This window comes from Tupaia chinensis, unplaced genomic scaffold, assembly GCF_000334495.1.
Source record: "Tupaia chinensis unplaced genomic scaffold, TupChi_1.0 Scaffold143796_1, whole genome shotgun sequence".
Classification (NCBI taxonomy): domain Eukaryota; kingdom Metazoa; phylum Chordata; class Mammalia; order Scandentia; family Tupaiidae; genus Tupaia; species Tupaia belangeri.
In genome coordinates, this window is record NW_006203646.1 from 5,528,790 (window position 1) to 5,541,873 (window position 13,084).

General features: G+C 38.9%; 1 protein-coding gene across 2 annotated transcripts in view; it reads right to left on the reverse strand.

Annotated features, from left to right (window-relative positions):
• Positions 1 to 13,084, reverse strand: part of SGCD (sarcoglycan delta) — a 442,307-nt gene that overhangs the window by 336,817 nt on the left and 92,406 nt on the right. The gene's annotated exons all lie outside the window — the stretch shown is intronic.

Here is a 13,084-nt window from a genome sequence, read left to right on the forward strand (position 1 = left end):
GGGGGGGGGGCACAAGCAGAACCATGTCACACAAGTCCTACTAGGTTCTGCTGTCTCCTAGCACGGAGCTACTTTGGGCAAGAACAAAGGAAAATAACCCATTGTATTGGTTACAGCTCAGTACCTGTCCACACAGACACACACGCATCACAGCAACTTATCACTTAGGAAGAAATTCCCACTCTGCTGTGTAACCATAAAATTGGGTGTTGGTCTTACACCCAAAAGATGTTTTAAACATGTTTCAGTAAAAGATCAAGAACATGGATTAAGACCATCCTTTGTGTTCTCTTGTCCATTTGTGAAACTAATAAATATTGCAAATGGTAGTCACCAATCTCTACTTCACCTTGCATCTTGAGGACCACTCAGTTGTTGACCTACCATCATTTGTCCCTTAGTGCTGTTAAATTAAACTATTTTGGCCTAAAACAGCCACTGTATTCCTACACTTTGGTTCCCATGAATAAGTCAAAATTGTACATGTTAGGCTGATTTTCTGAGCTGGTTGCTAGGTTACAGCCAATCACAGCATCACTAGGTCTCAGTCAATCACAGAATCACTAGACTTCAGTCAATCACAGGCATCCTGTCTTTTAAACCATGTTAATGCAGACAAACTTCAGAATGTAACCAATGGTTTCTCTACCTCCCTCCTTCACTTGCATTTTTTTTTGTACAACACTTTCCTGTTTCCCCAACTTAAATGCAGAGTTGACCACGAGGCTGACCAAAGTTGTCTAGAAGTCTGGGGAAAATTGCCTGATCTAAATCATGTTAAGCTTTGCTCTATTAAAACTCTACTCTGTTAAATTGACTGGTTTATTTTTCTTTTAACAGTGCTCTCTGGCAAATAGCAAGATGACTTTATCACGTTCTATAACAGCCACATGCCATTCTGAGTGGAAATATTCTCATTTGGCAGAAACTATAAAACTGAACCTAAAACAGAAAGTGATGGAGGTTCTGGTGTCAGAGAATAAATCGAGAGTCATGCAATGTTAACTTATCAACTGAATGCCAGCTCCTTTAAGGAGGTTAAGTTTAAGGGAGATTATAAGGATAGGCTTTGTGATCTGACAGAACTTGTGCCCCTATGAAAAGAGGAGGCAACAGAGTACTCTTTCTTCACCATATGAGGACACAGGGAGAAGGCAGCCATTTGCAAGCCTGGAAGAAAGCCCTCTCCAGAATCTAAACCCTGCCAGACCTTGGTATTGAACTTTCTAGTCTCTAAAAGTACAAAAAAAAAAAAATCTATTATTTAAGCTATCCAGTCTATGGTGTTTTATATGGCAGCCCGAGCAGGCTAAGATGATACCCAACACTTTTGCTGAAAATTTCTTTCAAATATTAAGCAAACTTTAAATAATTCATTTGCTTTCTCCATTTGCTTTTGAGGTATTCCTGCCATCATTATCACAAAACATTTATATAGTTTTTATTTTATTTTTTTGTATTTTGAAATGTTCACAATCACCTACTAATGACTTCAGAGGTATACTACTGCCTTGTTCTTTGGGATATTTCCAAAACAAGAAATTGAGGATTTTCCTTAAGGAATTGAGATGAAGTAATTCAATCAGAATATTTGAAGCATGACTACATTATCAATGTGCAATGTGTTGAGAAACAGTTTTCTCAAATAGTTTTTTCCTATAAAATTTTTTTTTTTTAGCATTGTTCTTTTCTGCCCTTTCTTCTCTTTCCAACCACTATAAAATAATTTTCTTGGCAGAGGACATCCAAGAACATCACATGGGAGTGAAACTACATTAGACTTAAAGCCAAAGTTGTGCATTTTTTCAAACTCACTAATACTATAAAAGAAAAAAAATCGCATGCTGTTTTTCACTCATTAAATGACTAAAACTTTAAGAACTCAATGTCTTTGCTGGTAAACTTTTGATAAAATTCATATAGTCTAAGAATGTAGAGAGAATTTCAAACTTGCTCAAAACTTTCGGAAAGCAATTTGACAACATGAATCCTCAGGATTTTCCTGAGGCTGCAAATGTCTTTTAAGTGATGTCTATGTGTGTGTGTGTGTGTGTGTGTGTGTGTGGTGTGTGTTTAATAGGACAAGGGAAACCAGAGACAAAGATGCCTGCCCAAGACCACCCAGCGAGTTAGTGACTCACCTCTAGCACATAGCACAGGGCTTGTTATATAGTGGGATTTTTATTAAATGTTTGTGATTGAACACATACATTTAAGTTGTGAAGTATTTCTTTCTTAGATATTAGTTAAAAGAAGGACAGATGTATGTGCCCAGTGATGTTTATTAGAGAACTCATTATAACTATGGGAAGATAGTGGAGTAATTATAACCATTGTAAAATAGGAAATGGTTTAATTAATTTTTCTATCAACTTGAACAATTAGACATATATTCACTCAATTTACATTTGACAACCCATGATTCTGTATTTGAAAATACAAAGCCCACTGTAGTTGAAAGTTTTAAAGAGACTTTCCTCTAATTAGGAGTAAATTAAAAACCATAGCTTTGCTCCATTTAACTTTCAAATTCAATGAAAGCAGGCTTTACTGATACAGAAACATTATCAGGTAGGGAATATGTTTACATTGGTATTCTGGAATTAAGCAGAGGGTGTACCATTTAATATCTTATGGCTTCTTTTTTGCCTACACTTCCATTAAAATGAGTTCCAACCTGGGCTACACTTAATTTTACTGTTCTGTCAACTAGACCTACAGTTAAATCTCAAAGATGAATTATGGTCGTTTTGTCTCAAGACCAGTCAAGGGTTGGAACTCTGCCTGATCAATAGTTGAAGCATGAAATCAGAGATCCATGAAGTCAGAGGAGATCTATAGTGTGAGTCAGACTCAACCACTGAGCGTGTGCACAAATCCCATCTTTGACGCTGTCATCAGATGAGAGTGATGACCGTGCAGAAGAATTTTTAGATAAGCTGCTTTCTTCTTTCAGTTACGTTTATTAGTAACATATGATAGGAAAAACTAAGTTCATAAACTCTTTAAGTTTATGGATATATTTCTTCTAGGAACGACAAAGAGAGAGACAGACAGAGACACAGAGATAGCACTCCCAACAAAGTCTTCACACTGAAATCCACCCTGAGCCTCAGCCAGCCACAAATCACAGGCACACGAGCGCCTGGCCTACTCAGGGAAGTCTGATATGAACCTGGAATCGTCCTATGTGCCTCAGCCTCGCAGAGCCTTACATTTTAATGTTGCACCCCCGTCCAGCCCCAAAGGGTTCCTTCTAATCTAGGAATATAATGCAAAAGAAGGGCAATGTTCTGATAATACAAAATTGAAGTTGTGAAGAAATACCAGACCAGTCATGGTTTTGAGATTTTATTATAATTTTAATTTTGTATCCTCTAAGGGCTTGCATAAAGATAAACCATTTTCTAGAATATAAGATCAGAGAATAACCAAAGAGAGACCTTCACTGAGTATCTAGATACTCTTCAATTAAAGGCTGAAAACGTGTCTATGATTGGGAGTAGTTACAGTCTGTTCTTGTGTAAATTTAATTAGTTCAATTCTACACTTTTAGTTGCTGCTTCCAAAGCATAAATTATCAGTAATTGCTCTGAGGGCAAAGTAAAAATATAGATAAATAACTATTTGTGCTAAGCCACCCAGAATTAGTGCAAAATCTGATTTTTTTTTCCATCAGAATGGTTATCTCAGGTGTTTTTGTTGATAAAAATCATTGCTTATTATAACATATAAAAAAGCCAGTCAAATCCCTTCATTATTCTGTTTCTAAAACATAATGAACATTAAATAGTTTGGCACACATATCCTTCCAAATATTTCATTGCTGTTAAGTAACAAATTATTTCACACTCTATATAACTTATAACAGCAGTCTGCAAACTATAGTCTATGTGCCCACTGCCTACTTTTGTAAAAACTTGTAAAAGATTTTATTAGAACACAGCCATTTTCATTTACATATTGTCGGTGACTGGTTTAACACTAAAACAATAGAGCTGAGTAATTGCAACAGATACGACATGGCCTGTAAAACCTAAAATATCGACTATTGGTTCTACAGAAATATTCAGACTCCTTCTCTATAGCTTTATTTCCTGTCGATGTCACATCAAGAATATTGTGTTATGATAATTGTATGTAGATCTACCTCATTCTTTTTAAAAGGTACGCATCACTGAATTTTATATAAATTCCAAAATTTAACCCATATCTAATTGATGGGCATTTTAAATGATTATTATTGGTTGAATTTATATTTCAAGAAACAGCATCCAGAGGCATTTAATGGTGGAGTTTGGTAAAGATCTTCAAGAATTTTGCTTTAGGAAATGCAATAAAATATTTATGGAACCACCTCATCCTGGCTATTCCCTTGAGTTGGGGATAGTTTAGTACTGAATATTACTCTAAGTCTTTTAAATTTTTCTTCTAGAAATCCTGAGAATACAGAAAGAGATTGCCAAGATACCACACATTAGACTCTAACCGAGGAAATAGGTTGCAAGGCAAAGTTTGAAATTCTGCCTTCCTGAAAGCTCAGAAACCTTGCATCACCTAAATACAAATGAATTGGTTTGGCTTTATCTCTTGTGTAACGCCATTTTAATGAAATCAACCTATGTGACAATCATCACCAAATCTCCTAGCACTGCATCTCCTATGCACAAGTCCCATGCTCTTTCAAAAGGCATTTGCAGCTATTAAGAAAACTTCCTTTTCCCAATGTTTTAGCCTCAGTTCAAGGAGTCTAGCCTATTAGAAATCCATTTTGAATGTCGAGGCCAGCAAATATAAAGTTTATTTTACCTGCTGAAAAGGCTCAGAAAAGTTGGTTTTACTTCCTGAGAAGGAAATGTTAGTGACAAGATTGAGAAGTTCAAGGTGTCCATTATGGGATACAATGGATCCTTGCTCCTCCTCACCAAACTGGGATTTTCTGTTTGGCATAAATTAAAAGGGAGCAATCTATATCCCTATTTTTTATTTTTTTGGAGTGGTTTTGCTATAGGGCACATGTGCTCACCAGAAAGACAGAGGGACAGAAAGCAAGAAATCATCCCCCTAGGAGGGATGGCCATGCCACAATCCCTTCTCCTCCATTCTCCTCTTGGGATCTTGATCACGCATGCACATGCGCTCAGCATGAGTTTAAGCCACTGGGTCAGGGACTCGAACCACAGTCAACTACATGGGAGTCCAGCAACACAGCCATTGCACCAACTGCTGGTCCTCTGTATCTCTATTTGACAGCTAAAGTGAGAGGTCACATATGTGGTAGGCTACCCACTTCTGATCTCATGGGTCTTAGCTTAAATGTTACCCCTCCCAAGTGGTCTCCCTTTAACATCTATTGCAAATAGTGACCTTCCCCGACCATTTTCTCTCTCTCTCCCAGCACTTTCAGGTTTTATCACAGTGTATAGGTATTTTGTTTTCTTATTCACACATTTTTTCACTTACTCCATATGGTTATGAGCTCAATGAGAACAAGAACCAAGGTTGCTTGGGCCCACTCTGGCAATCCCAGTGAATTACACCTTCTGCACACAATAGGTCCTTAATAAATACCTACTTCAACACAGGAGAGATAATTACTAGAATGAGGAGTTCTTAATATGACCACTGAGTGCACAAACTCTGGAAACAGAGGGACCATGTTTGACACTACTACCTGCTTGTTAAAATTGAGACTGTGGTCAAAAGTAACTTAAGTTCCCTCTGATCCTCTTTCCTTAGTAGTAAAAGTAAAATAAAATAAAAAAATAAGAGAACCTAATTTTTAAGATTCTTTGAAGTTCAAGTGAGATGCATACACACACACACACACACACACACACCCTTCAAAAAATACCTTAGTTATTTCTATTACTGATACTTTCTAACTTAAAAACATTTGTTTTAAAAAAATCAACCTTATGTATTCACATAAAACTGCAATTTTCAGATAGCTTATCTATTGATTTCTTCTAAGAAAGAGTCAGACAGACGAGAGAAAAGGGTCTTGACACCATGATCTACTTCCAGTCTTAGCCAGCTGGGGTCCAGTTATGTTACTGCTGTGTGACTCTCTCACGGCTATAACTACAATTGTATTATTATTTTTAGAGGTTTTTGACATAGGGCATGTGGGCTTGCTGGAGAGAGAGAGAGAGAGAGAGAGACAGACAGACAGACAGAAAAAGGGAAAGTGAAAAAAATCACCCCCTAAGGGGGATGGCCACACCACAATCCCGTCTCCATTCTCCTGGGATCTTGGGCATGCATGCAAATGTGCCTACCAAGTTTCAAGTCACCGGGTCTGGGACTCACACTGTGGTAAGTCATGTGGATGTCCAGAGACGTAACCACTATGTCATCTGCTGGCCCCTAGAACTACAATGTTTTGTTTTTTTGTTTTTTATTTTTTGAGAGGTTTTTGCTATAGGGCACGTGCGCTCGCCAGACAGACAGAGACATAGAGACAGAAAGCAAGAAATCACCCCCCAGGGGGTTGGTCACGCCGCAATCCCTTCTCCTCCATTCTCCTCTCGGGATCTTGGGCATGCACGCACACGCGCCCAGCGTGAGTTTTAAGCCACCAGGTCCGGGACGCAAACCGCGGTTGACTACGTGGGAGTCCAGCAACATAGCCATTACACTAACTGCTGATTCCCTAGAACTACAATTTTTAAAGGCACTTTTATTCAGTAGGTCATTGGGAAAGTCATGACATATTTTTCTGTTGCTCTCTGCAAAAAGGCATTACAACTATCCCAACGATCCAATTCATAGTCTCATTATTTTACACTGAACAATTAAAAGGAGTTAAAATGATTGAATGAAAGTCCGTATCACCAGTGTGTCTTACCCAGGTATGATCTGGTTGAGTCATGTACTATCCTGACCCCTACTCAGTCTAATTTTCCCAACATTCCATTTTTCTATGTCAGTTTAAAGGGTGAACATTAAACACAAAGGTGGAACAAACACTCCAACAGTCCGCCCTAAAACCCATGACTAAAAAATATTAGCTGAATTCCAGATTGCCTTATTGAATTCTCCTCTTTGGAGGACATAAAAATTGATCAGCTCTTGAAAATTCAAAGTCAAGGGAGGAAGGTAATTTTCAGACTTTTCTTCCTGGCTGTCAGGTAGGAAATAAAACCAGCCCTAGCCCACAGGTGTATTATATCAAGTTTCCCTCCTATGAAACAAGAACAGAAAAATGATCAACTTTTGAACATGATTTTACAACAGGTATGAATGAGATTGGAAGTCATTTGCAAAGTTTTTGGTATATGCATCAATAATTTCTGCAGTGTTCTCTGTGGGACACATTCAAATATTCCTAGGACTAAGGAACAGTGTTAAATAGTACTATGTGCCAGAACCATGCTAACAGCTGTTCTTACAGTCCCCCTAACCATGAAATAGCCCCAGTGGACAGCTTTTGCTGTCCCCACTATATGGAATGGGAAATGAGTGCCAGAGAGGTTAACCAACTTGTCAAAGGTGTCAAAGCATAGAGGAGACAGAGCCAGGATCTGAGCCCAGTCACATCTAGCTCTACAGCATCTTGTTCTTTCCATTCTATGGAGTGATCCCTGCCTAATTTCTCATGTGCTTTGGGAATAATAACCCTGAACCAGCATCTGAAAAATTTGAGCCAATTTCCCAACACTCTCCTGTTCTGTCTGACCCTTACCTTCCACTTATCCCAAAGGGGCTTCCCTTCTGCTGTTAGAGTTTACGAGGAGGGTGGAGAGAGAAATGACTCATGAGTTAATTTCTGCAAAGCAGATGGAACCTCTTGGAGAAAAAGGTTCTGTGCAGAGGCCAAGAAATAAATGGTGCAACCTAAGTATCAGATGGTGCATGAGCTGCAAATTCCATGAATATCAACCAAGAAAATTGCCAGTAAGAGTTTATTAGCTTTTATTTTGTAATTGCTCAGTGCTTATCTTGGCTTATAGAAGAAAAAAGACAGCAAAGAAAAATCATCAAGGAGGGGAGGGAACCATATAAAAACAATACTTCAAAAAATTGTACCAAAGACAGGGCAGGCTCCATGGCCTGGCAGTTAAGGCAGTTGGATCTCACATGGCCAATTGTGCAGTTCAAGTCCCAGACCCAAAACACACCAGGTGCATGTACATGCGTGCTCCAAATCCCAACAGGATGGAGAAATGAAGGAGAAAAGATTGCAGCATGACCATTCTTTGTGGAGGATCCTTTCTTCCCCCAATCCCCACCTCAGAAAGTCACATGTCCTTTGACAAAATTAAAAAAAAAATAAAAAAGATACCAGTCTATAAAATTGTCTGCTAATATGATGTGTTATTTAATAAATCTCAAAAATATCAAAATTATACACTTGCATAGTAAGTTCCAGATCAGTAACAATCTTAAAAAATCTTTTTATGTTTTTATTTTATGAAGTAAGAGTTGATCTGGTTCTGGGAGAACAAAAAATGTGTGGGGAAGAGGAAGGGAGAGAAGACCGATATTCCAGAAAGAAAGAGAAGAAAGAAGACTAAGAAAAACGAGGGCCTTATGTGCTCATATACTCCTGTCGGGCAATGCCAGGAAGTAGGCCAGCGTGGCAGTTTCCTGGTTGAGCATGAACTGTGGATGAGCTTGACTGTCCATCACAGCTTGTAGGAATTCATTCTCTGGGTTAAACAGAGCAGGAGGCTGTCAACTGTTATAATTTCCTGAATGGGAACTCCATACTAGACACTATGCTAGGGGCTTGATATTTTTACGTACCATACCAGCCTTGCATGGTTAGTCATAACTAATAGCATTGACAGTTTAATTTTCAAGATGAGATAATTAAAACTCAAAAAGGTTTAGAAGTCAGACCAAAATTATGCATCCAGTAGAGGCAGAATAAGGGCTCAAGCCAGTGTCTGCCAAACCTAAAGCCCATCCTCTTGTAATAATGTATTACTTCTTAATTCTTCAACTTTGTTGTGGTAATATTGATCCTGTATTTGTACAGTGATCTTGAATATTAGATGGGAGAAGACTGGAAGAAAATATAATAGACTTATAATGAGAGGATAACCTCTTGTCCAAGTGAAAGAAATCTAACCAGGAGGCTGAGTGGTATGGAGAAAATAATTGTTAATATTTGTCCATTATTTAGACAGGCACAGACAGGAATATGTATTTATTATTTTGTTTACTTTTCATAATAACTCTTAGAGATAGAAATTATTTTTAGCATTCCTTTTAGAGATGAGGAAATCAAAATTCAGACGAGTTTATTTGTTAAAGTCCACAAAATTATGTTGAGGCTGGGTGGAAATATGACACCACTCCTCTATCTACAGGACAAAAGAAGAGTGAAGAGAAAGGAAGGAAAGAAACGGAAAGGGGTGTGCAGCAAACGAGGACCCTGTACAGTCTGATGAGTAACTAGGAGTGAGCAAATAAAAGCAATGGGTGACTCAAAGTTTATGATATGGTCTGAATTATGTTGTTATGTTATGTTATGTTATCTTAACTATCTGTCTGTTTTTCTATCTATCTATCTATGGCAAAGTTTTTCCTATAGGGCATGTGTGCTCCCCAGGAAGAGAGAGAAAGAGAGCAAGAAATCACCCCGATGGGTGATGGCAATGCCACAATCCCTTCTCCTCTATTCTTCCTTCAGGATCTTGGGCACGCATGCACATCCGCCCAGCGTGAATTTAAGTCACAAGGTCCAGGACTCATACTACAGTCAACCACATGGGTGTCCAGTGACATAGCCATTAAGCCAACTGCTGCTGGTTCTGTGGATTATGTTCTTTAATGAAATAAGGAAGAAGGTTTGTTTTGTTTTGTTTTGTTTTGAGAGGTTTTTGCTACAGGGAACATGTGCTCACCGGAAAGACAGAGAGACACAGAGAGATGAGATGCAAGAGGGGGGATGGCCATGCCGCAATCCCTTCTCCTCCATTCTCCTTTCGGGATCTTGGGCACGCACGAATGTGCACCTGGAGTGAGTTTAAGCCACCGGGTCTGGGACTCAAACCGTGGTTGACTACATGAGAGTCCAGGGACATAGCCATTACGCTAACTGCTGGTCCCAGGAAGAAGTCATCATTTGGATAGAACAAAGAAAAAAATGTTCATTGTCATTTTAAAACAGAGGCATTTAACCAGAACAGTGCAAAAATTACTATTGAAACATCAAGGAGAAGGGAAAGTGGAAAAATGTTTATTGGATCTGGGGCCAGTAAGTGGCGTGGTGTTAAGGTGGCTAGATTCCCTATAGCTGATTGCGTGGTTGTACAATTTGAGTCTCTGACCTGGTGTCAGACTTAGAGAAGATCAGTGTCTCATCCCAAATTCCCATTTAGCAGGTCGTGAATCTGACTCTAGAACTCTGCTTCCAGGCTGTGTATCTCTCATAGACACAGAGGTCTTGAGAAAAGGCCTTAGGAAAGAAAGATGGCACAATTTCCATTGGAACAAGAAAGGAGAGAAAGACTAAAGACAGATATTTTGAGGATGTAAAGAGAATGCGACATGAGAAGAAGAAGAACAAAGAGGAAGGTGACACAAGACAGTGATGAGGAAAAGAAATCCACTGTGGATTCCCACACAGGAAGCAGTTCAGGCAAAATGAAGCAGTTCAGGTTGCTTCTGTTCTTGCCTGGTTGCTTGTACACACAAGTCCCAGGAGTATAGGGTGGCTTCATCATTTTATTTTTATTGGATATCTTCTCATCCCTTGCAAAACGCTTACATTTCAAGAAACATTCAGACTCCAGGTGAAAGGACAAGAGTGTTAAGAGGCTAATGATAACCTTTTATTAGGATGTGGTGTGTTTTAAAAACCCAAGTGACATAATCAACAGTTATACTAAAATAAGTGTGTAAATACTAATCCACCCAGCTCCTCTCCTCCTTTGATACCATATTTGAGGGAGATATATTTATTCTGAAAACCAAGTATTAAATGCCATTACCCTGTGCTTCAAGGAAAATATCTTTTTTTCCCATATGTGTCATAAAGTGGAATGTTTATAAAAATGAGCCTTGTGAGGGCAATCTGAACTTTCCACAATGGCATAAAGCAAACTCCATTCAATATTTATTAAATAAGCAGAATTAAATATCATGAAATAGTAAAAACTATATGCCTGTGAAAGAAATGAATTTGCTCCCCTCTTCTCTTTCTCTCTCTCTCTCTCTTTTTTTAAGAAAGTTTTGTTATAGGGTATGTACACTAGCTAGAGAGCCAGAAAGTGAAGGGAGATTTCTCCCCAGGGGGAGATGGCTATGCCACAATCCCTTCTCCTCCATTTTCCTGTAAGAATTTTCGACCCTCAAACACACACACACACACACACACACACACACACACAGACATGCATGCCTGGTGTGAGTTCCAAGTTGCTGGGTCTAGGACTCAAACCACAGGTGACCATGTGGGAGTCCAACACCTTTATCGCCATGCCACCTGCTGGCTTTACTCTTCTCTTTCTTTTATTTTCCCTATTTTATGTACAATTTCTCCTTGTAATAACTCTTTTCCTCTCAAGGAAACCAGAGCTCAATTTAAGACATTCCCAGTAAAGTCTGTTATAGTCTTGAAGAAAGGTAATTCTGAGTAGGTTACCATTTTCCTTAGATATTTCTTTCCTTTAATTCCTATTTTCTTTGCCAAATTTTTATTCTTCATTTATTAAGGTCAGGGAGGTCCAACATTTTACAAGTTGTTGGTGATATGTGTGAAGGTAAACAGTCAATGAGCCTCTCTGTTTTTAGGCTCACAGTCCAAGGAGGAATACAGATTTGAACTAACTGTGGAGGAAAGGAGGAAGAGTTTCCTTATAGACATTGTAAAGTTCTACGGGGGCCCAGGAAATAGCAAAGTCCAGAGGTTAAGAGAAAGGCCATGACATTTTAAGAATGGATTTTGGATTAAAAGTCCCAGGTTTATGTGCTGACTTAATAGCTATAAAAACTTGGGCAGGTAACTTAACCTCTCTAAGCCTTAGCTTCATCCTCTGTAAAAATAGGGATAATGCCCTCCTCCTTCAGCCGTTATGAGCTTTATGTGAGATAACTTGTCTAAAATGCTTACCACAAAAAAACACACTCCAGTGTCTGCAAAAAAAGTCCACTGTCAGAGAAGCCTGGGCAAATAGAATCTTGAAGGATAAGTGTCTAAATCATTGAATGAATAGGATTAGGGGAGAGGCCATAGGAAAGTTCAGCCCAGGACAGGCACCTCGCACTCACCAAAACGGCAGAAGAGAAAAACCATGGGGCGTGAGAAAGATACAAGTAGGTGAGTAAAGGCATAGCATCTACAGGGGATGCAGGAAGGATGACGGGGCCATCCATGCAGGCAACACAAGCTGGTAAGGATGCTGCCTCCCATTCTAAGGCAGGGCCTGGATTGGGAAGAAACTGAGGCAGAGCCCAGTTTACAAGCCCTCCCTTGTGTCCTTGAACTGGCCGGTATTCAATTTCTCTGCCATGAGTTTTACTGTTATTACGGTACCCTGCAAGGGTAAAACATCACCCCCAACCATTGCAATAAAGCCAATTAGTGATCTTGTAGGAATGTGGTTCCCTAAGACTGACACAAGGACCAGGAAGTTTAAGACTCCCCCACCTGTCTGTTTTTAAGCCAAAATTAACATATAGATTAAGTTAGTATAAACCAAATTAGCATTAGAAGTATATGTAGACTAAGTTAGTTTAAGATTAGTTTTATGTAGATCCCCCTTGTTAAAGCTACAGCCGAAATTTACTCACGCTAGGAAAGTCAGCACATTCACCACATAACAGAGACTCCGGAGATAAAACAAAAGAACTCACTAATTGACAGACTCAACAAACAAAATGCAGGAACCCACAGATTTATTAGAGAAAAAAGCCTAAATGGGACAACAGAATAAACAAAGCTGAGGGCTCCACAGAAAGATTAACCATTTTAGCCTGGAGTTCTTATCTAAAGCAACAGGTAGCTTTCAACTACAAAGAGTTTCTCATCTATGTGCTGTTGACCACGAAAAACTGCTAATAAAACATCTAGTGTTGTCTCCTGAGCTACAAGATCATCTTCCTTTCCCATATAAGATCATAGACTCAC